The following is a 27,619-nucleotide window of genomic DNA, read 5'->3' on the forward strand; positions in this document are numbered from 1 at the left end:
CAAATCCCATGAGAGTAAGGCTTAATTGTTTCCTTTCATCTCCCTCCCCTCTTCTTCTCCATTGTAAAAGCTCTTTCTTCTCTCTTTTATGTGAGATGATTCACTACATTCTCCTTTCCCTATCTCTTACTCCTAGTACATTCCATTCAACAGTAAATTTTATTTTTTTGTAGGTATTCTCCCTTCATATTCAGCTCACCCTGTGCCTTTTGTCTATGTGTGTGTATACACACATACATATATACACACATACATACATTTATATGTGTGTACATACTTACACATATCACATACATACATACCCATACACACCTACATATATATATTCCCTCTAACTACCCTAATACTGAAAAAGGTCTCATGAATTTCAAATAACATCTTTCCATGTAAGAATGTAAACAGTTCAACTTCAATGAGTTCCTTAAGGCTTCTCTTTCCTTTCTGCCTTTTCATATTTCTCTTGATTCTTATTTTTGAAAGTCACATTTTCTGTTCAGCTCTGGTCTTTTTAACAGGAATGCTTGGAAGTCCACTATTTCATTGATATTCCATTTTTTTCTCCTGATGTATTATACTCAGTTTTGCTGGATAGGTGATTCTTGGTTTTATATTCTAAGCCCTTCAGTCCCTTAGTGTAGAAGCTGCTAAATCTTGTGTTATCTTGACTGTATTTCCACAATACTTGCATTGTTTCTTTCTGGCTGCTTGTAATATTTTCTCCTTGACCTGGAAACTCTGGAATTTGGCTATAGTATTCCTAGTAGTTTTCCCTTTGGGATCTCTTTCAGGAGATGATCAGTGAATTCTTTCATATCTATTTTACCCTCTGATTCTAAAATATCAGGGCAGTTTTCTTTGATAATTTCTTGGGAGATGATATCTAGGCTAATGGTTTTTATGTAGGCCAATAATTTTTATATTATCTCTCCTGGATCTATTTTCCAGGTCAGTTGTTTTTCCAAGGAGATATTTTTTTCCAAGGAGACATTTCACATTGTCTTCTATTTTTCATTCTTTTGGTTTTGTTTTGTAATTTCTTGGTTTCTCATAAAGTCATTAGCTTCTATCTCCACCGTTCTAATTTTTAAAGAACTATTTTCTTCAGTGAGTTTTTGAACCTCCTTTTCCATTTGGCCCATTCTGCTTTTTAAAGCATTCTTCTCCTCATTGGCTTTTTGGACCTCTTTTGCCATTTGGGTTAGTCTATTTTAAAAGGTGTTATTTTCTTCAGCATTTTTTGGGTCTCCTTTAGCAAATTGTTGACTTGCTTTCCATGATTTTCTTGTATCACTCCCGTTTCTCTTCCCAATTTTTCCTTCACCTCTCTTGCTTGATTTTCAAAATCCTTTTGGAGGTCTTCCATGACCTGAGACCATTGCTTTTTTTTGGAGGTTTGGGATGTAGAAGCCTTGACTTTTATGTCTTCCTCTGGTGGTATACTTTGTTCTTCCTCATCTGAAAGGATGGAAGAAAATACCTTTTCACCAAGAAAGTAACCTTCTGGAGTCTTTTTTTTTTTTTTTTTACCTTTTTTGGGCATTTTCCCAGCCAGTTACTTGACTTTTGAGTCCTTTGTCAAGTGGAGGGTATACTCCAGAGACCTGGAAGTTCTCAGTTCCTCCAAGGCAGCACAATCAAGGGAGAAGCATTCACTCCTCTCCTGGCCTATACTCTAGTCTTTGAACAACCATAAGCATTATTTTGTGCCTAGAATCTGCAAGTAGGGTTCCCTGTCCGCAGCCACCACCAGCTCCACCAGGCCAGCACCAGTGTTCTTTCTCACCCTAGCACCTCCCCTCAGGGCTGAGATTCAGATCAGCTGCTCCATTCCCCCAGGATCTTTAGGCTGAGGGCTCCAAAAGTGGATGTTGCTGCTGTGGTGACTGCCATTGCCCTGGGGCCGGGGCTGTTCCTGGGGCTGCATCCAACCCCCAGTATCACCCAGGTGAAAGAGCCTTCCTACTGACCTTTCAAGCTGTCTTTGATGTTTGTGTGTTGAGAAATCTGGGAACTGCAGCTGCTACCCATGATTCTGCACCCTGAAGCCTGCTCCAGTAGTGTCTGTGCCATGCGGCCAAGGCTGGGCTGCGCTCCTCTCTGAGCCAATGTGATAGACCTTTCCTGTTGGCCTTCCAGGCTGTCTTGGGCAGGAAATCTCTGCCACTGTGTCGTTTTATGGCTTCTGCTGCTCTAGAATTTATTTAAAGTAATTTTTTACAAGTATTTTATGGGGGGAGAGGTAATGCAGGTCTGTCCTACTCTGCCATCTTGGCTGTGCCCCGCCCCCCCCCCCAGATGTCACTGACTATTGTTAACCAGGTAAGGGATTTCTTCGGGGTATATTTTTGGTCTGTAATGTTTGTAGCAAGATAGCTTTGAAGGTTGATGTGTATGGCTTGACCTCTGGATTGAATATGATAACTCTGGGAGTTAATGTGTGGTAATTCTGTAATTATAACATAGTCCTGTTTTTACAAGGGAATTTCTTCAGAGGTCACCTTGTTCTTGTGATGAGGAAAGACAAGTTTGTTTTACTGTGGGCCTGCTCATGAGTAATTTTGAGGAAAGGTAGTTTGTCTTACTGCAGTTCACTCATGAGTTATTGCTCAGCATAATGTCCTTAGACTGGAGAGAAAAATATCAGGGATAGCATTTTGAAGCTAGGGAGAAATGTGATCTTGGAACTGCAGTCCAAGCACCCCATCATCACCACCTTTTTGGAAGCTTGATTAGAGAAGGCAGATACAGAAAATAAGGAGAATAAATGAGAGGCTATTGTAGTAATAATCCAAGCAAGAAGTGATAAGATTCTGTGCTATGGTATTAACTTTGTAGGAGTGAAGAGGGGACAGATAAGAGAGATGTTGTGGTGGAAGCATAAACAAAATTTATCAATTGAATGAATATGGGTAGAGGTAATAAGAAATTGAAGATGACTCAAGTATTGAGTTTGAATGACTGTTAAGATGTGATGTGTGACAGAAATAGTGAAGTTAGGAAGAGGGATGGACTTGGGGCATAAGGAAACTGGAAATTCAGTTTTTCTTTTATTCCTTGATGCAGCATAGCACAGGGAAAGGGGTGCTGGGTTTGGCGGATGTCACAGAGCCAGGAATCAAATCCTGTCTCAGGTGTTACTACCTCTGTGACCTGCCCAAGTCACATAACCTCTCTCTGCATCATCATTTCTTCATCTGTGAAATGAAAGGTTTGCACTAGAAGTTCTCTAAAATCTTTTTTATCTCCAAATTTATTAGCCTCTAATACAACAAAAGTCTTAAAAGTGCATCTCACTCCTAAACCCAAAGCAAACATGTTGAGTGAACCATCTTGTTAGGAGGTAGGCTTAATACCAGCACTTTATTCCACTTTGTTGAGATGAATTGAGGCACTCAAAAGTAGTATTTCAAAATTCTTAACAAATATTACTCTAAATGATTTAGGAATGAGAAATTGAGATTCTTAGGAATTCCTGAAGTGAGTTATTCTGTATTTTTATAACATTTTTTCTTGTTTTTAAATAATAATGAATGACCATGGTAATAAGCAGTGAATAATTTTTTCTGATAAGGTTATAGTAGAAGTTCCAGAGGTTTTTGTTAAAAAAAGATAAATGAATGTTTTATTTTTATGATCTAGAATCTTGTGACAGTTATTTAAAACATCTGACAATGAGCTGATTTTTTCTTTCTTAAAATACTTCCACTATTTTTCGTTTTCTTTACTTGTAATGGATACCCAAAATGTTGTTTAAAAAGTAAAACATATTAAGTTTAGTAGTATTTATAAAGAAGTGTAGCCTATTCCAAATATTCAAACACTGGCAGGAGTGTGCTGGAACCAACTTGATTCTGATTGTAAGAGCTGATTGTTAAATTTTTAATTTGAGCATTTATACCTTGGAAAGTGACTATATATCATGGCTTGATTTATTACTTTATTCATTGTCTTAGACTTCAGTGTTAATAATGCAGAGTAAACTTGAAAGTGTTCCATGCAGGAAATATCCCTTCCTGCATTATTGTTAAATATCATTTAAATATTTAATACCTATAAATGTTGGAAAACATCAGGGAACATTTTGGATAGTATTCAATTTAATAATTTTAATATTTAGATATCCTAGCACAAAATCTGTTATTGAAGTTGCCAGTTTAAGGACTTTTTTGCTTCCAGCCTCTCCTTCAGTCATATTCTCTTCTATAATGCATTCTCTTGGTTCTCCTACTTCAGTGGCTATTCCTTTTCGTCTCTTGTGTTAGATCATCATCCACATCCCATCCCCTCATTGTAGGTATTATATTTCAAAGCTCTATCCTGAGCCATCTTTCTCTACATCCTCTCTCAGTGATCTCATCAGCTTTCATGGGTATTCAATGAGTATCTCTATGCCCATGACTCCTGGATTGGTATATGCAGTGATCTCTCTCCTGAGCTCTATGTCTGTATCAATGCCTGCCTATTAAGCATTTCTCACCAGATGTTCCATAGGTATTTCAAACTTAACATCTTATCTGTATATAATAGTTGTCTTCTTGTCAGTTCTGTCTCAGTGACATTGCTATCTAATTTGTTTCATTTACCTTTGGTGTGCATGTGTTCTTTCCATTAGATTGTTTTAGCATATTGTTTTCTTGACTCTAACTTCACTGCCTCAGTTCAGATAGATCTTTCCATACTATTCTATTTATCAAGCACATCATTTTTTTCCTGCACAGTGCTATTCCATTATATTCATGTACCTCAATTTGTTCAGCCATTCCCCAATAAATGGGCATCTACTTTGTTTCTAATTCCTAAAGTAATTCATAAAATTCAACAAAAAAGTTCTACTGTAGTCATTTTGGAATATATGGGGACTTTCTACTTATTGATGGTTTCCTTGTATTATTTAAGCCCAGTAATTCTGTCTCTGGTTCAAAGGGACTTTTTAGTTACTTTATTTGAATAATTCCAGATTGCTTTCCAATGGTTGTACCATTTCACACCTCTATCAATAACTTATTGTTGTGTTATCTTTCTAAGACTCCTCTGACATTAACTGTTGTCATTTTGGGGGGTCATTTTTGCCAGTTAGCAAGATATAAGGTAAAATTTCAGGGTTATTTGGTGTACATTTCTCTCATTAATAATTTGAATCATTCTTCCATGTTGTGAATACTTTGCAAATCTTTTGAGAACTGTTTTTTCCTATCCTTGACTACTTATCTATTGAGAAATATGCATAGGATATATTATGCACATATATTTATTAATTGCTTAAAATATCTAGGATCCAGAATTTATCAGAGAAATTAAGTATGTTAGTTTTGTCTGTGTAGAAGCTGATTTTCAGTTTTGGACAATCAAAGTTATCAATTTTATCTTTTGTAATTGTCTCTACTTCTTATTTGGTTAAGAGTGCATCTCCTACCCATAACTATGAGAGTTTTGTAATCTCTTTCTCTTCTATTTTTTTATGGTATAAACTTTAATTCAGGTTGCACATTCATTCAAAATATATTGTGGAATATGGTGTAGGGTGTTGATCTAAGCCTAATTTCTGCCAGACTGCTTTCTAGTTTTCCTGGCAGTTTATTAAATAAGGATTTTTTCCCTAGGTAATTTATGTTTTCCAAACACTGGGCTGTTGAATTCTTTTGTTTCTGATTCTCACTTTTCTAGTGTGTTCTATTGATCTATTTTTTTAAGCAATACCAGATAGTTTTTCTGACTGCTGTTTTATCATATATTTTGAGGTCCACAAGTACCTATGCTTTGTAGGGTTTTTAGCATAAAAGAGTATTGTACTTGTGTCACAGGCATTTTTTGCATCTGTTGACATAATGATGTGATTTTGAATGCTTTGATTTTTAATATGATTAATCATGTTAATACTTTCTCCGAATGTTGAACTATCCTTGCTTCCTTGGTATAAATCCCACATATATTCTTGGATAAATCATTGTAATATTAATATGCTTGATAGAATTTTGTGTAAAATTTTTGAGTCGATGTTCATTAATGATATTGGCCTGTAGGGTTTTTTTCCGTTTTTTTTTTATCATTACTTGGTTTAGATATTATTATTATTATATTATATTATATTAGATATTCTTTAGATATATTAGATATTATATTAGATATTCTTTACCTCTTTTTTAAAAATTGTAAATAGTATTTTATTTTTTCTAATTACATGCAAAAATAGTTTTCAGCATTAATTTTTTTTTTTTAAAGATTTTGAGTTCCAACTTTTTGTCTCTCCCTATTTTCTTTCCCGCCTCCCCAAGACAGCAGGCAGTCTAATACAGGTTGTACATGTGAAATCCTGTTTAAATGTTCCACATTATTCATGTTGCTAAAGAAGAAACAGAAATGGGGGGAAAAGTGAAAATAGTTTTCTTCAATCTGTATTCAGACTCCATAGTTCTTTTTGCTCTGGATGTGGATAACATTTTCCATCATAAGTCTTTTGGAATTGTCTTTGATCATTGTATTGACAAGAAGAGCTAAGCTCTTGCTGTGTACAATGTTCTCCTGGTTCTGTTCATTTCATTAAGAATCAGTTCATGTAAGCCTTTCCAGGTTTTTCTAAAATCTGCCCACATATCCTTTCTTATAGCACAATAATATTATGTTCCATTCGCATTAGCACAACTTGTTCAGTCATTCCCCAATTGATGGGCATCCCCTCAATTTCCTGTTCTTTGCTACCACAAAAAGAGCTGCTCTGAATATTTTTGTACGTATAGGTCCTTTTACCTTTTTAATGATCTCTTTGGGATACAGACCTACTAGTGGTATTGCTGGATCAAAGGGTATGCACAGTTTGATTGCTCTCTAGAATGGTTGGATCAGTTCACAGCTCCACCAACAGTGCCTTAGTGTCCCAATTTTCTGACATCTGCAGCATTTATCTGTCATATTAGCCAGTCTGATACATGTTTGTCATAGTTGTTAATTATTTCACATAGTTTTTTAGTTGATTCTCTTGGATTCTCTAAGTATACCATCATGTGATCTGCAAACAGTGATAGAAGACTTTATCGCTTAAATGATTCTGGTAGGGTGCTTTCTCAGTTTTTGAGAAAATTCTGGAAAGTATGGATATTTAACTGTTCTTGAAAAGTTTGATGAAATTCTCTTGTGAATCCATCAGGAACAGAACTTTATTTCTTTTTATAAGTAGCTAGATCTGTTTTTCTGAGATCAGATTATTTCAGATTTCTGTCTGGTCTTCTGATAGTTTTGGTGTTGTTATACATATAGTATTCCTTTGTTTCTTTTCTGTTCTCAGTTTTGTTAACATATAATTGTGTATAGTGTGTTCTGATCTTTCTTTTTATTCTAGTTTTGCTGTGAGTTTACCTTTATTATTTGCTAAAGCCCATTCCCCCCACTATCCTGGGGTAAAAAAGTTCCTGTTGCTGGGGCCCATGCAGCCTCCCAAACCAAATAACCCTAGATCTTGCTGCTTGTTGTTGAAGCAGCTTGAAGCTTGTTGTTAAAAAGGAACCTAGCCAGGAGGTGTTTGCTCTTCACTAAGACTAAACCTTGTCCTGGATTTTTTCTTCTGATCTTCTTAAATTTTGTTGTGTCTCTCTAATCATTTATTTCTACCTATACTTTGTTTAAGGTGCTATTTTAATTCTTTTGTGGGGGAAAATCTTGAGAGCTTGGAATTTTCTGACATACTCCACCATCTTCCCAGAATCCTCTCCCTAATTCCTAAATTTTTTTGAATGTTTGTTTTTATCAGATAGCATGAATATAATTACTCTTTTAGATTCACTTAACACATAGTAACATTTTTTCATGCTCTCCATTTTACTTTGTGTATGTCTTTGTTTTTAGATGTGTGTAAACAACAGATTGTAGGGTTTTGTTTTCTTGTTTAGTCTGTCACTCTTTTTCATTTTATTGGCTTGTTTAGTCCATTCACATTTAAAGTTAGGAGACTTAGTTTTATATTTTCCTCCATCCTTCTGGGGTCATATTTTTTTTTCAAGTTATGATTTCCCCACCTTCTGTTGTAAACATAGTATTATGTACTGTTTTTAGTCCATTGCTTTCTATCCCTTCACACCTCTTCCCCTCCTTCAGTGTTTCCTCTCATGTTACACTATATCCCACAAAACAAAAACAGAAACATTGATTCACTTGTAGGTAAGATGTTGCCAGATTCTATCCATAATGCCTCATGCTTGCTTCTTCATTGTTACCTCCATCAGATTTCTCTCTTCATCTCTTGTCTTCTGGTGCACATTTAGAATGAAGTTTCTTACTGGTCTTTCTTCTGTCACTGGGTTGGGGTTGCTGTCTTTGGCTACTGCCAAAGTAACCTGTATTTCTGTTGTTTGAGATATGTGAAAAACCAAATACTCATTGGTTCTGGTTTTCTTTCTAGAAATGTTTAAAAGATTTATTATTTGAGTATCCACCTTCTTTTTCATGTATGGTTAAGCTCACTGTTGCAGAGTTGGTTATTATGGGCTTCATCCTCAGCTCTCTTGCTATTTGGAACACATTCCATTCCTTCTTAAGTTTTCTGGTGGATGCAGAATGGTGTTGCTTCATTTGAATTCCTTACTTTGTATTTGAAGGTCTTTTTTCTGATGGTGTGCAGAACTTGCTGTTTCTGGATTGAATTGTTAAAATTATGTTGTGTTTTGGAGTTTGGAACCTTGGGTTTGTGTTTTTTTTCTTCTATTTGGTGTTCAGTTTTCTAAGTTCAGAAATTCTGGGCAATTCTCTTCTATTATTTCCTTCATTATGGTGGTAAGGCTTTTTTGGTCCTGTTTTGTTTTTCTAGGAGATCTATGATCTTTAGGTTGTTTCTGTATATGCTATGTTTAAGGTCATTATGTTTTGTTTGCATAGTGAGCATATTTTCTTTTAATATTGTTAGCATTTTTATCTTCTAGATGGTCCTTCACTTCTGTTTATTTGTACTCTCAATCTATTCTGTTTTGTTACTTGGGTGAGACTTGCCATCTCAGATTCCAATTTTTCTGTTCTGTCCATGATTGTTGCTGTGTGAGCCATAAATTCTGCTCTCATAAATTTTATTTCAGTAACACTGGAACAACAAGTTGTGGTTCAGTGTTCTCTTCACATCCCACAATTTCTCTGTCATGAAGTGTTGATTCATTTTCCTTTGCTTTGCAATATTTATTCAGAGATAGCTGAGCTTGTTTACTAGCTCTGGAGACCCTATTTCCTTCTGTTGATACTGTTTTTTCTGTTGATTTATCTGCTTATGTTAAAGGTCTTTGGATTTTCTTCTTCTTGAGAGCTTTTGTAATTTCACTCTCTTCCATCCTTCGGTTTTCCCATTTTCACTTCTGACTCTGACGCTAATGACGGGGAATCTCAAAGTGTCTTAGCCTTCTCCCATGCTGGGCAGTTCATGGTTTCCTCAGCTGTCTCTTCACCAACCTACTTTTAGGTGTTCAGAACTGGATCCATCTGGGTTCTATGCTTTTTTTCCTTAGGTTTAGTGAACTACTGCTTAGTAGGGCATGAGAGAGAATTCCATTGTTAATAACAGGAATTGTTCCATGAATAAAAGAAAACAATAGCAAAAGCCATTTGCCTTGTTATACTGTCATAGTGTTAACAAGTAAACCATTGAATCTACCCTTTTCAGTATTGACCATTCCTCTTGTATACCATAGCTGATAAACTCAAGAAAATATTATTCCCATTGCCTCTTCTTGACTACCACCATCATTTAAGTACCATCTGTTCCTCCTTTGAAGTTCTCACTATATTATGCTATCCTGTCCTTTTCCTTGTCATTGCCATCATCTGACCTCCAAGGAAATTCCCACTTTCCTTAGATGTTTTGATGGGCAGCTGGGTGGTGCAGTGGATAAAGCACCAGTGTAGGAGTCAGGAGCTTGAAGTTCATATCTCACCTCAGACACTTGTGTGACCTTGGGCAAGTCACTTAGCCCCAGTTGCCTCATCCTGGGTCATCTCCAGTCATCCTGATGAATATCTGGTCACTGGATTCAGATGGCTCTGGAGAAGAAGTGAGGCTGGTGACCTGCACAGCCTTCCCTCACTCAAAACAAAAGTCAAGTGCCAGTCATGTCATCATTTCTCTGCAATGAAGAGGTCTTTTCAGCAATGAAGAATGAACATAAGATGTTTTGATATTTGGCTTCTAGCCTTCCTTTCTGCAGTCTTTTTCTGTAAGTCTTGGAAATTCATCATTTATGTTAGGAAAGTCAGTATGATAGAGGGGAAAACCCACTCATTGTCTCTGGTGTCAGAGGACCAGGGTTCAAATCCCGCTTTTGACATTACTTTGTGACCTTGGGCCTCAGTTGCTTCATCTGTAAAATGGGCAAGTTGTATTAGATGGTCTGTAAGGATTTTATGATTCTATGAATCCATGATTTCCAAACATGAAAGGCTAAGGGTCATCCTTCAGCTGAAGGAGAATGATTAATAGACTTGTCTTGTGATAGGGACTAAGGCTCAGGTAGTTGTTGTAACTTCTTGGTGGCCTGTGCATAAAAAACTCTAGTGTTCAGGGAGTCAGAAACTTCTTCCTCAGACTTTTGTATCACCAAGGCAATACCCACAGTGGTAGCTGTGAATATGGTGGCATATTTCCCAAGTTTGAATCGCAAGATATAGCAGACTTTCTTCATTGAAGACAGATCCATGACATTTATTCCAATACCAGAAAGCCAAATCCATCTATTAAAGTAACCAAGAAGTCTAAACAAATTATCAGACCTTTCCACAAACCAACTCCTTCCAGCAAAATTACTCCCTCTTTCACTCATAGAGTCTTGCCTTGCTTCCTGTCTTTCCCACCTCTGACTACTCTCTCTCACTTCCTCTCAGTTCTGCTTCACCCCTTCCTGCTCCAACTGTTCAGAAAGCTCCTCCCACCACAGACTTCATGTAACTTCCATGTGACTTAAATAGGTCACCTAGGCCTATTAATGGATGAGAAAGATCTTCCCATTTCATTAACAATACATTTGGCCCCAAGAGCTTTCATATCTATTACATAGGCAATGGACCAACTGGTATTAATTAATTAATTAATTAATTAATAGAATTAATAGAACTTTACAACAATATAACAGGGATAACACAAAATAAGCACATAAAACAATATCTTAGGGTGGGATTTGAGCACAAGCATCCCATCATTACCCCTTCATACGAATCAAGCCCAAAATCCATTGGGGTAACGAGCAAAGGTTTCTTCTTCCACAGATATTTCCTGCTGAGATTGGACATAGAGCTGTACCTACCTCAAGAGGTGCCATATAAGGGGTCAGTTCTTTAACCAGCATCTGGAGCTTGGTCAGTGCTAGGTCCAGGGGTGACATATTATAGTCTTGGACAGGGGGTGACATATAGCTTGAGTGGTCCGGCACGTATAGGTGGAGGGTACTAAACCTGCAGGAGACAAATCTTGCAAACAAGGTGGACAAACAAAAAGCCAAAAATAAACAAGGAGACAATAACCAGAAGCAGGGTAGGTAGATATAGGTCAGCTCTACTTCTGGAGTCCATGAACCCACTATCATAGTCTTGTTCATGGTTGTTTACTGTTTTCTAATTTGCAGGTTTGGGGTCATCATTCTGACTAGAGATGCACTTTTTAAAATCTGAACTGGGACCTGGCCAATTTCCTATTCTGTCTGCAGGTGTGATGAACTTGGATAAAATGTTTCAAGAGGGTATGTAGGGACAGTTCTTATTTCCCTATTCAGTCTAATATCAAACCACTTCTCTTGGTACATTTTATCTAGTTCATTAGTTGGAACACCATCTATTCTTCCAAAATCTATCCCTGCTCTTAGTAGAGTAGTAAACATTTCTTTTCTTGTCAGTTTATTCTGACTTTGAAGCTGCCGGCTATTTACTCTTCTCTCTCAAGGAAATTTATCTTTTCCCCATTCCCCTAAGTTATTCAGTACCTCTGAAAGAGACTACCCTATTTCCCCAATTAGTAGAGTCAGAATTAGGTGCTTGTAAGCAGGAGGAGCTGTCTTCACTGTGATATTTCTATGAGAAACTACAAAGGGGGTACTGTGATAAGCCTCAATGTCTCCCATCATTACTGCTATCTTCATTACCTTGTTTAACTTTCTCATACAGTCCTTAAGTGAATACCAGGGTCTATCTCCACTGGGCCACACAGAGTCAGTAGGATACTGCCTGTTGCATCTACCCTCAGTTAAAGCCAACAGATTAATCACATTGTTACCTCCTTTCATATGGTAATCCCTAAAATCTTGCCTTACAAAAGAATTCTGACTAATACTTATAAATTTCAAGAAATCTACATTTTCTATCAATATTCCTCTGGCACCTTCATTACTGATTCTCACCATCCAGGACACAAACGATTCTCCCATCCTTTGGGTGGAGAAACTCAAAATATCTGTGACTTCCTGCTGAGTAAAATCCTTAATTACCTCACTACATACTGTGTGGCACCCTGCCCCGCCCCCCCAGTTCTCCTGCTCTCTTCCTAGTATTGGGCAAACATCTGCAGTTGTCAAAGCTTCCTCACCTAACTTTGTTTCATTTTCCTCTCATACATCTTCCTCCCAGGTGCCTGGGCCCCAGTTAGGCCCAGCCTGTGCATGGGTTGCATGCACATTCTTTTAGTTAGTTTTTCACTTCTTTTTGAGAACTAAATGAACATCAGCATGTTCTTCTGCCACCTGAGACCCCCAGCTTGTTCTTCTAAAGGAAATCCCAAAAGCTGTGACATAGAAAGATTCCCATGCAAATGAGCCAACTCCCTTTCTATCTGAGTTTTCTCTTCTCTTATGCTTTTGCGCATAAGGCAATAACTGTTTGGCAAGGCCCAGCCTCTCCTACATGCCCCTGCCAGTTCTTTCCCTGTTCTATTGGTATTCCTTGCAAACATCTTAAGTTCTCCCTTCTGTAGCCTTGATTCGCAGTTTTCACAGAGCCCTGTGCTTTTAGCTCATTCTCTTGCTAGAGAGGAATAAGGTAAATTCTCCCATCCTGGGATATCCATTTCTCTCCCTAAATTTTGTGATATTTTTGTGATCCCATCCCAGTTGCCAAATGTAGCACCAACGCACACTCTCCACATGGAAGACAGAACCAAAACATTTATTTAAACACCAGAAAGCCAAATCCCAACACCAGAAAGCCAAATCCGTCATAGCAACAAAGAAATCTACACTCAGTAACAACGCAGAGTGTACCACCAACCCTAAGCTTTCTCCCTGCTTGGGCTCTCCCACAAATGAACACTCACAGCTTGCTGCCTGTTTCCTCTCTCTCCTTCAGCTCTAACTGCTGTGTCTCACTTCCTCTCAGCCCTGCTCCACCCCTTCCTGCTCCAACCATTTGGCTAGCTCGTCCCACCACAAGCTTCATATGACTTAGAAGCCTAAGTCACATGAGTTTAAGTCATATGTAATGTAAGCAGGTTACTTAGACTTGTAAATGGATGGGATAGATCTTCCCACCATTAGCAATACAACTTCTGGCTCAACAGACTAGCCTGACCAAAAATAGAGGCAGGCAATCGGTACCCAATTCAATGCTCTATCTTTGCCAAATGTACTTTTCTCTGTTTTGGCTAAACAAACCTCCTTTTGTTATCTGCTAAGATGGTTTACAATTACCTCATTTTATTCCATTCTTAATCTTGAACTTAGTTCAAGCTAAGTCAGCTTAGTCTGTCCTACTAAATTTAGTGAAGAAAGCGGCAAGATTGAATCAAAATGCTTTTGTCAAATTGGGGAAAAGGCGATGTGACCTTCATTTCTGGTGGTGCTTCTGCCAATTCTGGCTATGTACAATCAGACCTTCTCCAGTGTTTTGGGGGTGATCCTGATCAGAGAATAAATTATGGCAGTCAGTTATTAGAGACAGATGGCAACTGGCCTGTCTCTTTAAGAACATGCTTGATGATGATAAAGGCTATTCATTGTTATGGAATTTGGATAGTTTTTGTATTTGGGTGTGGTAGGAATTTCTAGACCCACTAGCTAAAGAGTCCTATTTTAGTATTTTCTAAAAACTCTACCGAAGGAACAACTTTGGGCTTCCTGTTTGGCATTTGAGAAGCCATTAGGCACAACGGTGCCATGTGTCCTTTCTTGATACTCTGATATAAGGTACTTGAAAGGACAAGACTTACCTTCCCTATTCCTTAATCTTAGTGGAATTGGAGATATGGACAAATGTGCCAATACCATTGGTGAAGATGGGGACTCTTGAGGAGTTTTTGCATCATTTTAAAAAAAGGAGAGAGAGCACTCTTTTTTGTCTTTTTTTCTTTGGGACTTCTAATGAGGGGCCCTATGTAGTGGACCTCAGTATAGGCCCCAGAAGAGGAGGGCAGTAGAAGCAAACATAGTAGTACTCTGCCCTCTTAAAGGGTGTATTGGCAGCAGCACAGTAAGGTAGTCCTGTAATGAGGTCCAGGTCAGGGGAAAGGGTGTGAGACTGAAGCAGGGAGCAGAATGGCTCATGTTCTGAGCCAGGGGAGACAGTAGTTTCACTTAGGCCCCTCTAGCAGGGCAGTGCCAATAGTACTGTAGCACTCAACCAGTCACAGGGGAACATTAGCAGTGGCACTTGGCCTGACACAAGGGGCCATGGCAGTAGCCCCAGTACTTCTCAGAATTAACCCTGATACTAGATAGAGGCTGCATGTAAGAGGGTGATGACTTTGGAACTGCCTTCCATAGATGATCCTGAATTGAAATGAGGATTGGTGACTGAGCTGGAAATGCCATTATCTGCACTATAGCCCTAATGTTCTTGATGTTCCTGCTCATTGTCACCACTTTATGTCAGGACGTACACTGGGTACTGCAAAGACTTGGCATTACCCACTCACATGAACCAGGTCGTTAAGACTGAAGACTTGGTCCTTCTGAAGGGGTCAGGCAAAACTTAGAATATGTGGGCTTTGTTCTCCTGATTCTATCATCCAGCATCCTTCTCAGCTTAGTGTTAATTGCAAATTTTGATAATCGTTCTATCTCTATCTTTAGACAAAAAAATTGATAAAAATGTTGAATGAAACAGGGCCAAGAATATGGACCAAAAATTGCCATGTATGTTAGGGATTTCCTTCCACGTTGATACTGATCCATTACAACTTCTGGGTATACTTTTTTCTTGCTGTGAATCTGTCTTAACTGCACTGTCATCAAGTCACATTTTTTTTTTTCATTTTGTCCACAAGATTGAGTCTCTATCAATTGTCTCTTGCTAAAAGAAACCACTATATCTAGGTAATTATTCTGATCTATCAGTCTAGTAACCCTACTCATTTAGAATGTGAAGGCTTGAGAAATCTTATATGTAAGTAAAGAAGCATTCTGTTAGAGCTTCATGTATAGCATTAGTAACAAGTTAACTATTTAAGCTTGTGTTCTAATTATAATATTCAAAGTCTGAGAAAACATGCACATAGGCATTTTTCAGGAAAAAATGTAGGTATTTTGGGTTTCATTATTGTTAAAGAACATTAACATCCTTCCTCTCAAATACAGGACACACATTTTTCCTGATTTTTCCTTTCTTTGACTAATAGCTTAGTTATTGTCTTGTGCCCTGTCATAGCACCTCTGTAGCTCTTACAGAGCTAGTGGATTAACTTTTTCACAAATGCTGTAGATCTTTCAGGAGAGCAGTCAACTTTTATTAGTGCTGCATTAACAGGACATTTGAATAACTTAGCCAAAATTAATTTAATAATATAATCACAGGATGTTGTTGGGTTAAATTAGAGAATAGTGTTTTGGTTTAAGTTCCTTAAAAGAAAAACAGTTATAAGTGGGAGGGAGCATTATAAGGCTAAAAACACTTAAAATATTTTTATTGTAAAGATGCTTCTTGTGATTGTTATGAAAATCCAGTGTAACTACCAACAGTTACTATTCAGGAAGTAAAGTTCCCAAATTCTCCTTTAAAAAAAGGTAAAATTTAGTAAGAATTCCATCTACTTTGAATCTGTGTATGAACTATATAATCATGCTTGTCTGCAAATATTCGATACTATATATTTATCTGGTTTTTCATTACTTGTAGTAAATTCAATCCTATATCTAATGTAAATAATTATATTTGTTTCAGATGAAATAATTTTCTGTTAACTCACAATTTTTTAGCATTCATAGTTTATGAAGTGCTTTTCTCAAAATAAACCTGTGAAGTAGGCAGGGAAATTATTATACCTGTTTTATAGATTAGGAAACTGAGGCCCATTGCATTCCAAGGTTCTCAAGTCACAGGAGGCAATAAAAGAACCACCCAGAAACCATTTTTGGGTTTCTTTTTGAAATAATTGAAAAAAAAATTAAATGTTGACATGATTAGTCAGGACATTTCCTCTAAGAGTGCTGCCTTTAATTTATTCTGTATGTATTTTGTTTATGCATAGTTGATGGATATTTTTTCCCCCACTATTACACTTGCTCCTTTAAAGCAAGGAGTTTTTTTTTCTTCTCTTTGTATTGCCAATGCTTATCACAGCACCTGATATATATTGTAGGTGCTTAATAAATGCTAGTTAATAGGCATACGCATATATGACTAGTGAATTAAAACTCTTTTAAGCTCTTAATGCTTAAACTGCAGTAAGATTTTTGGGAGATCCAGTGGGTATCTAGCTTAACTAAGCTAGTTATCAATAGATATATATATATATTTATGGATATAGCTATTTATCTGTTAATTGTCTATATATCTAGGATACCAAAGTCTTATCCAAAAAAATTGATACAAAGATGTTTTCCCATTTGATCACTAACCCTTTATTATATATTATAGGTTTGCAATAATTTTGTGAATAAGCTTTTCAGTTTCATGTAATTAAAATTATGTTTCATCTTTTGTAATATGCTCTGTCATTCTGCCTATAGTTGTAAAAAGCATATGATCTCTTTCTGATTTTTTAAAGGCATATAATATTCAGGTCACATTTCTATTTTGAATGTATTAGAGATGTGGACAAATGTGCCAATAGCATCCCACTTGTTTGGTGAAGATGGGGCCTTGTGAGGGGTATTGTTTTGGTTTCAAGAAAGATGTTTGGGAACCATCCTGGGTTTTAGTTATTGGAAAAGGAGGTATACTAAAACACTGCATTAGGTATTGATAGGCAGTCCAACTTGAGGCTCAATTTCTGATTTGCTTTCAAACTTTGAATTTGTCTAATATCTGTGCCTTCATTTTCTCTTTATTTATAATGCATACTAGAAAACAGACTTGGTTGTAGAGATGACAACTCTAAGGATGCCCTTAAACCTCATTTGCTTAGGATCAGACAAAATTTGTGAATCATATTGACATGAATGAAACCTTGTCCATAAGGTTTTTTGCTTATTCCGTTGAATAATTAGATGCCAAAGACTAAGTAAAAGTTCTAATAGGGATTTGATGATTAAAATAAAATAGAATTAGTAGAGTCACTTCTCTTTGGATCCTTTTCTTTTAGCCAATGAAAAAAAGTAGCATTTTAAATTCTGTGTAGTTTAAGACAGTTCCTAATTGAGTATTTTCAAAATAAAGAGATTTATTGTGAACATAACTTTAAAAATCAACAAAAACAATTAAACCTGTTTGGCAACAACTTCCATTTTAAACATATGAATTTCAAATATGAAATATCTATGACAACTTATTTGTTTCTGTTTTTACTCATTTGTCTCCACATATAAATGTATGTGGTTTACACATTCATAAATTTTCTCTTTTTATAATTATGTTGCATACTTTGTTGATTCCTTTTTTGTTTATATTGTTTCAGATAGGTCTTTTCAGATTTCTTTATATTTCTAATATTTTTCTTAGTTGTTTCATAATATCTCATTACATTGATGTACCACAATTTATTTAGCTACTTTTAAGTTGCATGTCTCATACCAGTTATGGGGAGTCAATTGTTTTTACCTTACAAAAAACAAATATGCTGTTATAACTATCTTTAATTATAGAGACTTTTTTCCTTTTTGATAACTCACCATATTTCCAGTAATGAATTATTGGATCAGCTGCCATCCTTATGGGATCATCACTTTAGAGCTAAAATATGCCTTGAAGATCACCTACTTCAACCACTTCTTTTTACAGATATAATCTGAGGCCCAGAGAAGTTTGGCGATTCATCTAAGGCAACACAGGTAATAAGTAGAAAAAGACTGACATTCAACTTAGATGTTATAGACATCGAAGTCCAGTAAATTTTCTGTCGTTAATTTTCTGTTAGATTGCTCTCCAAAAGGATTTCTACTATTTTGCAGTCCCACCTGTTGTAAATGAATGTATTTGTTTCTTCCTATAGTCATCAGCGTTGAAAGGGTTGAAGGAAAGACTTATTTTTAAAAAACCACATCTTCATTATTTTTATTGGCTGATGATTTAAAGACAAAAGAAATCCTTAAAACACACAAGAAAAGCTGTTGAAGTCATCTACAAATTATAAAAGAGGTACTAAAGTTACCAGAACACAGTAATGAACTAGTCATAAAGTAGCAGAATAATAACTATTCATTCATATCCATTAATTTAGATAAAGGCTAAAATCTGACATGACCCACTTTAAAAAAGGATTATCTTAGAATAAAATAAGCCATTTAATAGAATTTGGCTGAAAGGCATACGAGATATAGAATACCTGGATGCAGCCAATGGAGAATGAATTGTGAGAATAGGAATCAAAGGACGTGTTTCTTATATAGCCTGTGTAATATTTTAAAAGTTTTATTGCTACTTTTTTTGGGATGTTTTTGACACATCTGTTACTTCCAAATAACCCTCTTTGCAGTGCTACTCTCCCTTATAAAATTGTAACTATCTGATAGTTTATGCAAAATCCACAATAATAGATCACTTCTCAACAAGAGAGATCTGTTGTAGGTCTGTTGTGGGAGGTTAATCAACTTAGTCTATTCGCATTTTACAGAAGAACTTGAAGCCTCTGACTTGCCCAGTGTTTCAGAGGAAATAAGTGACAGAGGAAGGATTTGGCACTCCAGTTTGATGCTTTCTGCTATATGATGGGAGAGTGAATATTCTTGGTCCTCTTATATTAATCATTGGTCCTGTACAACTAAGATTGGTCATTACATTTAGCATTAATTCTGATGCCTTTTAATGTTTTCATCGACACTGTTTTAGCTGTTGTTTATTTGTTCTCTTGGTTCTGCTTTCTTTGCTTTGTTTCATACATGTCTTATTCCCTTCCCCAAATCCCCATATTCATCTCAAATCACTCAATGATTTTTCATTACATTCATATATTATAATTTTTTTAACAATAACCCAATTGATGAGCATACACTGTTTCCAAGCACTTTGTTTATTTGTTTTCCTACAATTCATTATGAGTTTTTTGAAGTTGTAATTGTTCATTGAATTGATCATAATTTTTCAGTTGTTTTCCTTTAAAATGTTGTAGTCATTGTATGAATTATTCTCTCAAATCTGTTCATTTCACTCTCTCAGTTCATGTAAGTACTCTCTTTTGTTCTCATACCACAATAATTCATTAGTCATGTGCTATAATTAGTTCAGCCATACCTCAGTTGATTATCACGTACTTATTTCCAGTTCTTTGCTATAATGAAAAAATGCTGCTATAAAAATTTTTATTTATATGTGCCCTTGTACTCATTCTTTGATCTCTTTGGGGTATAGGCTTAGTAGAGGTATTAGAATTTCAAAACAAATGCACAATTTAGTGACTTGTTAAGTATAAAAATTACTTTCCATATTGGTTACACTAATCAAAGGTACTCCAACAGTTCATAATATGCTGACTTCCACAGGCCCGCCAGGCGTCATTCTCCTGTTATCTTTGCCAATCTGATGGGTGTATTGAGTTCAAGTTACCTTTGTCTTATTATCAGTGATTTGGTAGCCCATGATTCTTAAATCACTTCTCCTCTGGTTAATTTCCAGATCAGTTGTTTTTTTGGATTAGATATTTTATCTTTTATTTTCTCAGCTTTTTTTACTTTCTAGTAATATTTCTTTTTGCTTCTGGAATCATTGGGTTTTATTTGCTCTATCTCTTTTTCAGGAAGTCATTACTTGGTTAAGGTTTTCTACCTCTGTTTTTAAGCTGTTCATCTTTTTACAACCTTTTTCCTCCAGTGCTCTTAATTCAATTCTAATTTTGTTTTTTTTTTTACCTACTGTTTCATTTCTTCTGACCATTCTTGGAGACGTTGTAGCTGCTCTCCCATTCTTTTCACTAAGATTCTCCTTGGAATTGTTATTGAATTTCTCTTTTCTGCACTTACCACTTGGGGATTCTTTTAGCTAAACATCCATAATATTTCTTCATTTTTGTTCAGGGTTTTCTTTTGTTTATTTGTATTTCCAGCTTCATTTCCTCCATTTGGTCTTTATGTCAAGACCTGATTTCTATCCTTTATTTCCCACTTTGTGACCCTAGTTGGTACTGTGTAGTCTAGAGTCTGGATACTATTATTGTCTTATATATAGTTAAGTAACTTTTGTTTAATATTAATGAAGCAGTATTATAACTTTTACCTTACTCTGAGCTGTGTAACTCTTATTTCATATTGTTATTTTTTTCTTATTTAAGAATCCTGCAAATATTACTTAAGAATGTTTTCTGAGAGAGATACATTTTAATTCATGAGGGAACTCTGTCAGTTTAGACATCCCTCAAGCAAATTGCAACAGATCATTGCTTGAATTTAGAACAGTGATAAACTAGTAAAAATTGTTTTTGGTTGGCTTGTGTCTGAAACTCAGAATACTCAGAATTCATTTTTTGTCTGACACAGACCATGGTTGAGAATACAGAACTCAGATAAAAGTGGAAATGCTTGTTTGTTATTTTTTGATCAGCTTCCTTGGCAAATTAAACAAACAACAATAGAGTGCTGTAATTCTTCCTTTTTCTGTGATCTGTTACAGTGTTAATCTCTAAGCTGGGATCTTGTCTCCTTTAAAATTTTTTTTAAATTTATGAAATAATATAAGCTTTTCCATAACATAGTAGAAAAAAAAATGATTACAAATGAAATGGCAAACCATTATGTACAAGTTGCTATTTCTTTTAAATATATAATAAAGTTGTCATGTAAATCCCCCTCCCCTCCAGAGATGGCTACCATTAGACACAAATATGTGTGTATGTAAAATTATTCTATACTACTATTTATCAGTTTTTTCCCTGGATGCAGATAGCTTCTTCCTTCATAGGTCCTTTGTAGTTAATTTAGGTATTTATAATACTCAAAATGACTTAATTGTTCAAAGTTGTTTTTAAAACAATATTGCTGTTACTTTATATATTCTCCTGTTTCTTCTCATTTTGCTCTTCATTATTTCATGCAAGTCTATCCAAGATGGATTTACAAGTGAGTTCTATCAAACATTTAAAGATCAACTAATTCTAATATTAAACAAATTATTTGGAGGTAATAGACTAAAAGGAATCCTACTCAACTTCTTTTATGAAACAAATATGATACTGATATCTAAACCAGAATGAGTAAAAATAGAAAAGGAAAATTGCAGACCAATTTCATTAATGAATATGGATGCAAAAATCCGAAATAAATAAATGCTAGCTAAAAGATCACAACAGCATATTACAAAGATTATACATTATGACCAAGCAGGATTTATACCAGTAATTCAGGGACGGTTTAGCATATGGAAAACCATTAACATAATTGATTATATCAATAATAAAAATTTTAAAAGATCTTACTTCTTTGATCCTTCTCTTTTCATTAATACAGCTTAAGATAAAAAAATCAGCAATCTTGTTGTCCTTACCTTTCCTCAATAGGCTCAGCTTTTTTGAACTTTACCTCTCTTGACCTGTTGCTGCTGGAGCATGCCAAGCCTTTTCTATTTCTCCCCCATTAACTGCCGTTTTTTCTATCTTCTGTGAATTTCTTTTTAAAAATGTAAGTTGTTGAGTTTTCTTTGCATTTGCATTCACTTCCTTGGTAACTTCTTACAATAATGTCTTTGCTAATCTTAGCAAAGAATCATGAAAGTAGTTTAGTCCATAAATATTTAATAAGTACCTACTGTGTGCCAGGTGCCAGGGATACAAAGAAAAGTAAAAAATAGCCTCTGCTCTCAAGGAATCCACAGTCTAAAGGTAAGACAAAATGCAAACAGCTTTGTGCAAATAAACTATCTATAGGATACATGTGAAATAATCCACAGAGGGAGGCACTTGAATTAAAGGGGATAAGGAAAGACTTCCTACAGAAGACTGGGTTTTACCTAGAGCTTGAAGGAAGCCAGGGAAACCATTGGTAGGCAGAGATGAGGAGAAAGCATTCCATTCATGAAGGAGTGTCTTGTTCAAGGAGCAGCAAGGAGAAGGCTAATGTCAGTAGATTGCAAAAATGTATGTGTGTGTGAAAGAGAGAGAGACAGAGAGACAGAGAGACAGAGGGAGACAGAGATATGAAAATCTTTGAATGAATGCCCTACAGAGGATTTCATTTTTGATCCTGGAAGTGATAAGGAGCCATTGGAGTTTCTTGAGGGGCATGAGTGAAGAGGTGACATGGTCAGAGCTGCAGCAGCATTTTGTATACCCAAGATAGCAGATGATGGGAGTGATCCCAGACTGAGGTTCAATAGAGAAGATTGGTGATGCAATAAAGGGGCAGCAAGGAACTCCAGCAAAGAGGAAAGTATAGAGTTGACCTGGTTCTCCAGGGATTCAAGATGGGGAAGGGAGGAGAATGTGGATAATGCTGGGATAGTGACTTGGGAAAGAACTAAGGAGGTCCAGGGATTGGAGGTTAAGAATAGGGTTTGTGATTGTAAGACAAAAGGAGAGAAAGAATGATTAGATTGTAATCAGATAAGGGTATCCGATAACAGTATATTTCTGGATGATGGAAAGATCATTTTGAGTGTGGGTGGAGGAGCAGATCATGGTAAATGAGTAAGTTGAGGAGCTCTGAGGTTAGGATATTTGAAGGAGTACGAATGTTTGTTGACATCCTCTAGTCTGACAGGAGATGAGGAGGAGAAAGACTGTGAGCCAGGCATTGAAGTGATTGAGAAAAAGAATAGGAGTATGCTGGAGGTCAGTAGACTATAGATAGCTACCAGAATTTTGATTGGGTTGTAGATAGGGATTGAGTGAAAATGAAAGGAGGAGAGGTTATTGAGTGGTGGTGGTAGAGGAAGAACCTGGAAGTGAAAATGAGATGCAAGGAGTATTTCAACTCCCCATCTCAGCCAATGAGTTGGTGGGGTAGGGATGGGGGCCCAGGGGGATGCTGGTTATAAATTAAAGTGTGCCAACTTCTAGAAAGGGAGGTCAGAAAAACTGTATTATCTGGAGAAAGCCAGGCTTCACTGAGAGCCAGCAGATGGAGGAATGGAAAGGAAAAGATTTAAGGTGAAAGTATGTTTATGGTGTGTGGAGCCGGCACTCCAAAGAGCACAAAGAACAGGAAGCTTTGTAGTGGGACATTGGTAGGGTTTGGTATGTGGGACTAAGATTGGGCAGTGTGGGAACAGGAACAGGATGATGACCCCTGCAGGTTCAGAATCACTGGGATAGGGAAGGTATGATCAATGGGAAGTTTGTTATTCATTGAGGAATTAGTTTAGGTAGATTTTCAATGTCCATAGGAGTTTGGCTTCTAAGTAGAATCCTCCCAGGGCTTTATACAATTCAGGCACAGTGACAGGTTCTTGGCCCTGAAGGGGCCTTTTGCCAGGGCAGAAGACCAGGCAGGTGACTTGATAGAATGCCATTTCTCGTCCTCCCAAGGGAAGCTAGAGATCAGGCAGGGGACCTTGCCATTGGAATGGTGTTTTCTCCTCTTGCCATTTGTCCTCCGAAAGGAATATCCTTTAACTTCTACCAATAGCAGCCTTAGCTTATCCATGGATAAGAGGATGTACTTTGACCGAGTCCTAACCTTTGAATCACATGTTTATATCAGTATTGCTGACGTTTTACCTTGACTCATGGACATGATTTAGACTAAAGTTTTGGGGATATTTCTTGCTATATGATGATGGGATAGGATAAAACAGAGTCGGTAAATGGAAAAGTTTTCTTTGAACTCCTCAGGACATTTGTAACCCTCGACCATTGTGATTTGCTGTGCTGGGAAGCCTTTTGCTGCTCTGTTTCTCTGATGCTATAGATAGTCTCCCTGTACTCCCCATAGACTAAGAGGCTGAGCTGACTAAGAATGTAAATCAATTCTTACCGTTATAATACATGGAATAAGTTGGAAAATATTTTATTATTTTAGAAAGCATTAAATAGTTGACATCCCTGAATTGCGCTCTTCTGAAACCAAAACTCAAAAAAGACTAGACATTTTAATTCCCACTGGACAAAAAATGTGAACCTACTTCTTAGTGGATTTAACACATCCTTACATTTTTTATTTCAATATTTCATTTAATCTATGCTGACAGACCCCATTTTCTTTTTATTGGTTGGATGAGTTTTTCTAATAGTTGTGTTATTTTTTTTATCTGCATGTGACCACAATGTCAGGCAGAGTGTAAAAGCAACCAGTTCTCAACAATTGTCCAGGACAGTTCAGAAAGCGGTAGAACAAGCACCTAGAAGTTCTTTTACCCCAACTCTGGTGTTAAGTTCTTTAGAATGGTGCCAATATTTTCCTACAAGATTTTGAATGAAAGCTTTGGTATCATTTGTTATTTGTCCTTTTGAAGAATCATTGAAAGGGTAATATAATTGAACAGTTGTCATCACCCATTTATGGGTAGTAAAGGAGGACATTCAGAAAAGAGTGAAACCCATTCATCCAAAATTGGAAAATGAACTTGAAAATTGAAAAGCAAAATATAACCTTGCATTTCTGGCATGTCATTAGTTGAAACTGCTTGTGGAACTTCCTGACTTTTTCAGGTGACTTTTAAGAATTTGTGGTCAAGGTTCTATATGAATAGAATGTAAAGTCATGGTGAGCAGAGACTACTGCAATTTTGTCTTTGTATTCCCAGTACTTAGCATAGTGCCTAGTGCATGGTAGGTGCTTAATAACTGCTTATTGTCTATGATACAGACTGTGTTCTGAGTCACATAAAAAGTCAAATTTAAGGGCCTTCTATGTACTAGACAACGTATTTAGGTGATGGGAAGACAAAGGCAGAAGACAGTCCCTGCTTGTTAAGGACCACCTAATCTAACGGGAGAATAAATAAACAAATGACTGTATAAACTGGATGTATACAGAATAAATTGGAAATCATCCTAGAAGTAAGTCACTAATAGGAAGACTTACTATTCTTGAAGAAGATGGGATTTTTTCTGAAACTTGAAGTAGGCTAGGGAAGTCAGGAAGCAGAGGGTCAGGACAGCCAGGGAACATGCATAGAATGGGAGGGATAGGTGGATTGTCTTGTTTGAGAAACAGCAAAGAGGCCAGGGTCACTACAGTACCTGGAGGGGAGTCAGGTCTGAGAAGACTGAAAAGGTTGGTTGCCAAACAAAGAATTTGATATTTTGATCCTGTAGGTGTGTGAGTTTATAGAATAAGGGAGCGAGATGGTCACACCAAGGCTTTAAAAAAATTGCTTTGATATCTCAAGACAGGATGGACCAGAAGGGTCCAGGCATGAGATAATGAGGGCCCACTACTGCCTCATGGTGGTAGCAGTGTCATTGGAGAGGAGGTATTTATGTGAGGTGTTGAGAAGATTATAAAGAACACTAGATCAGAAATTAGAAGATTTGGATTTGGGGCCTGGCCTTGCCACTTAACCATCCGTGTGCCTTGGGACAGATCCTTGATAGGTTTATAAGATCATATTATAGATTTAGAACAGGAAAGGAACCTTAGAAGTCATCCAGATCAACCACTTGGATCAGCAGGAAAATAGAACCCTTGAAGGGAATGATCAAAGAAGGATTTGAATAGTTTTAGGAAAAGCTTCTCCACAACATGCTAAAAGATTAAGTAACTTTTTCTGTTTGATGAAGCAAAATTTTAATTTTTGTCTTGTGCTCTGTAACTATCTTTTATTATATTATGAATCTTTCCTTGTTCAAGAATCCTTTAAAATATGTCTTTTAAGTGACCAGTATTAGAGAAATGTCTGGGGATCTAAGGAGACTCAGTCACTTGGACATTTTCAAAACAGAAAAATGATTACACTTAAAATAACTTACATGAATAAAAATTGTAATTGATGGACTTGTGCCTACAAAGGAAGGCACAGAATTTTCTTCCACAGTTTTGTTAGCTAAGTGGCACAGTGAGTAGAGTGTTGGACATAGAATCAGGAAGTCCTGAGTTCAGGTGCATACTCAAGATACTCACTAACTGTGTGACCCTGGGCAAGTCAGCTCATCTCTGCCTGCCTCAATTTTGTCAGCTGTAAAAAAGAGGATAGGAGGTAGGATAGCACCTGCCTCCCAGGTTGTTGTGAGAATCAAATGGGGTGATATTTGTAACACGCCACAGTGTCTGGCACATAGTGGGTCCTTAATGAATGTTTGTAACTTTTACCATCCCCTCTTATCTGCCCCCTCAGTTTTAACAAAGATACTGTCTATACCTGTATCCAAGTTGTTCATAAAATAAGAAACTCATTCCCGAGCATGGCAGTGGTGGTATTCCACTGGAGACCTTTGGCCACAGTGATGCTGTACCATTTACAACTGCTCTTCAAATCTGTCTATCCAAACAGCTCTGAATTCTCAGGAAATTGTTACGGTTGTTTAAGATAGCCAGGGACCTTAAGCCTCTGGGTTAATGCATTTCCAGCTCTTTAGCTAGTCCCATATACTTTACCCAAGGGGTCTCCAGTGTTTGTATAACTCTTCCCTGACCAGTAGTTCTGAACTTGGGCAAAGGCATCCCTTTCATCTTTGCTCTGTCTGCCTTAGGGTACAGGCTGCCTGCCCCTGCTCCTCTTGCCCCTTGGGGAAATAGATGATTCTTTAGGTGTGACTTTTGAGGCTACAGATCAGTGTTATTTACTATTTCCAACTACCTTTCCAGCTCCTTCCTAATACAGTTTATAATGGGATCATACAGAAATGTGATGAGCTCAAGTTTTTGGAAAGTAAGATACTAATTTTGATCTCTTTTCAACTAATGTTTCCCTGAAATGGCCATATCTGAAAATGAAGGGGATTACTTAGCATATCTTTTAAAAAAAAAAATCAGATCTGTAATTTCATAGATGTAGGAAGCACCCCTGCAGAACTTCACTGATGAATGCTGACCATTACCTTCCTTCTCTGCAGCATAGAGCTTTAAAATGTCATCTAATGGCAATGAGACATGAATGTATTAATATGTATGCAAGGAACCCAGGTCTTACTAACTTTTTGAAGGCAGCTATCTTCTGAGACACCCTACTTTTCACTTAGTATGTGATTTTCTAAATGTTTTGACTAGGAAATGAGGAAACTGGGATGGGGGTGGGTGGTGGGTGGGATGACAAAAAAAATTTCTATTTTGCCTAGGTTCAGTAGCTGTAATATTTAATGTAAATTTACTAAATTGTCAATGCTAGTACCAACCTTGTCTAATAAGAAACCTATAATTACCTATAAATTATCCTCGAATTTGGTGATTAAAGTTTGGTCACTAATAAGGTCTGTACTAGCCACTTTTTCGTTCTGTGGGAC

At 36.7% G+C, this 27,619-nt stretch overlaps 1 protein-coding gene across 1 annotated transcript in view; it reads left to right on the plus strand.

Annotated features, from left to right (window-relative positions):
• Window positions 1-27,619, plus strand: part of PELI2 (pellino E3 ubiquitin protein ligase family member 2) — a 118,350-nt gene that overhangs the window by 29,827 nt on the left and 60,904 nt on the right. The gene's annotated exons all lie outside the window — the stretch shown is intronic.

Source organism: Notamacropus eugenii, chromosome 1 (assembly GCF_028372415.1).
Source record: "Notamacropus eugenii isolate mMacEug1 chromosome 1, mMacEug1.pri_v2, whole genome shotgun sequence".
In the NCBI taxonomy this organism is placed as follows: Eukaryota; Metazoa; Chordata; class Mammalia; order Diprotodontia; family Macropodidae; genus Notamacropus; species Notamacropus eugenii.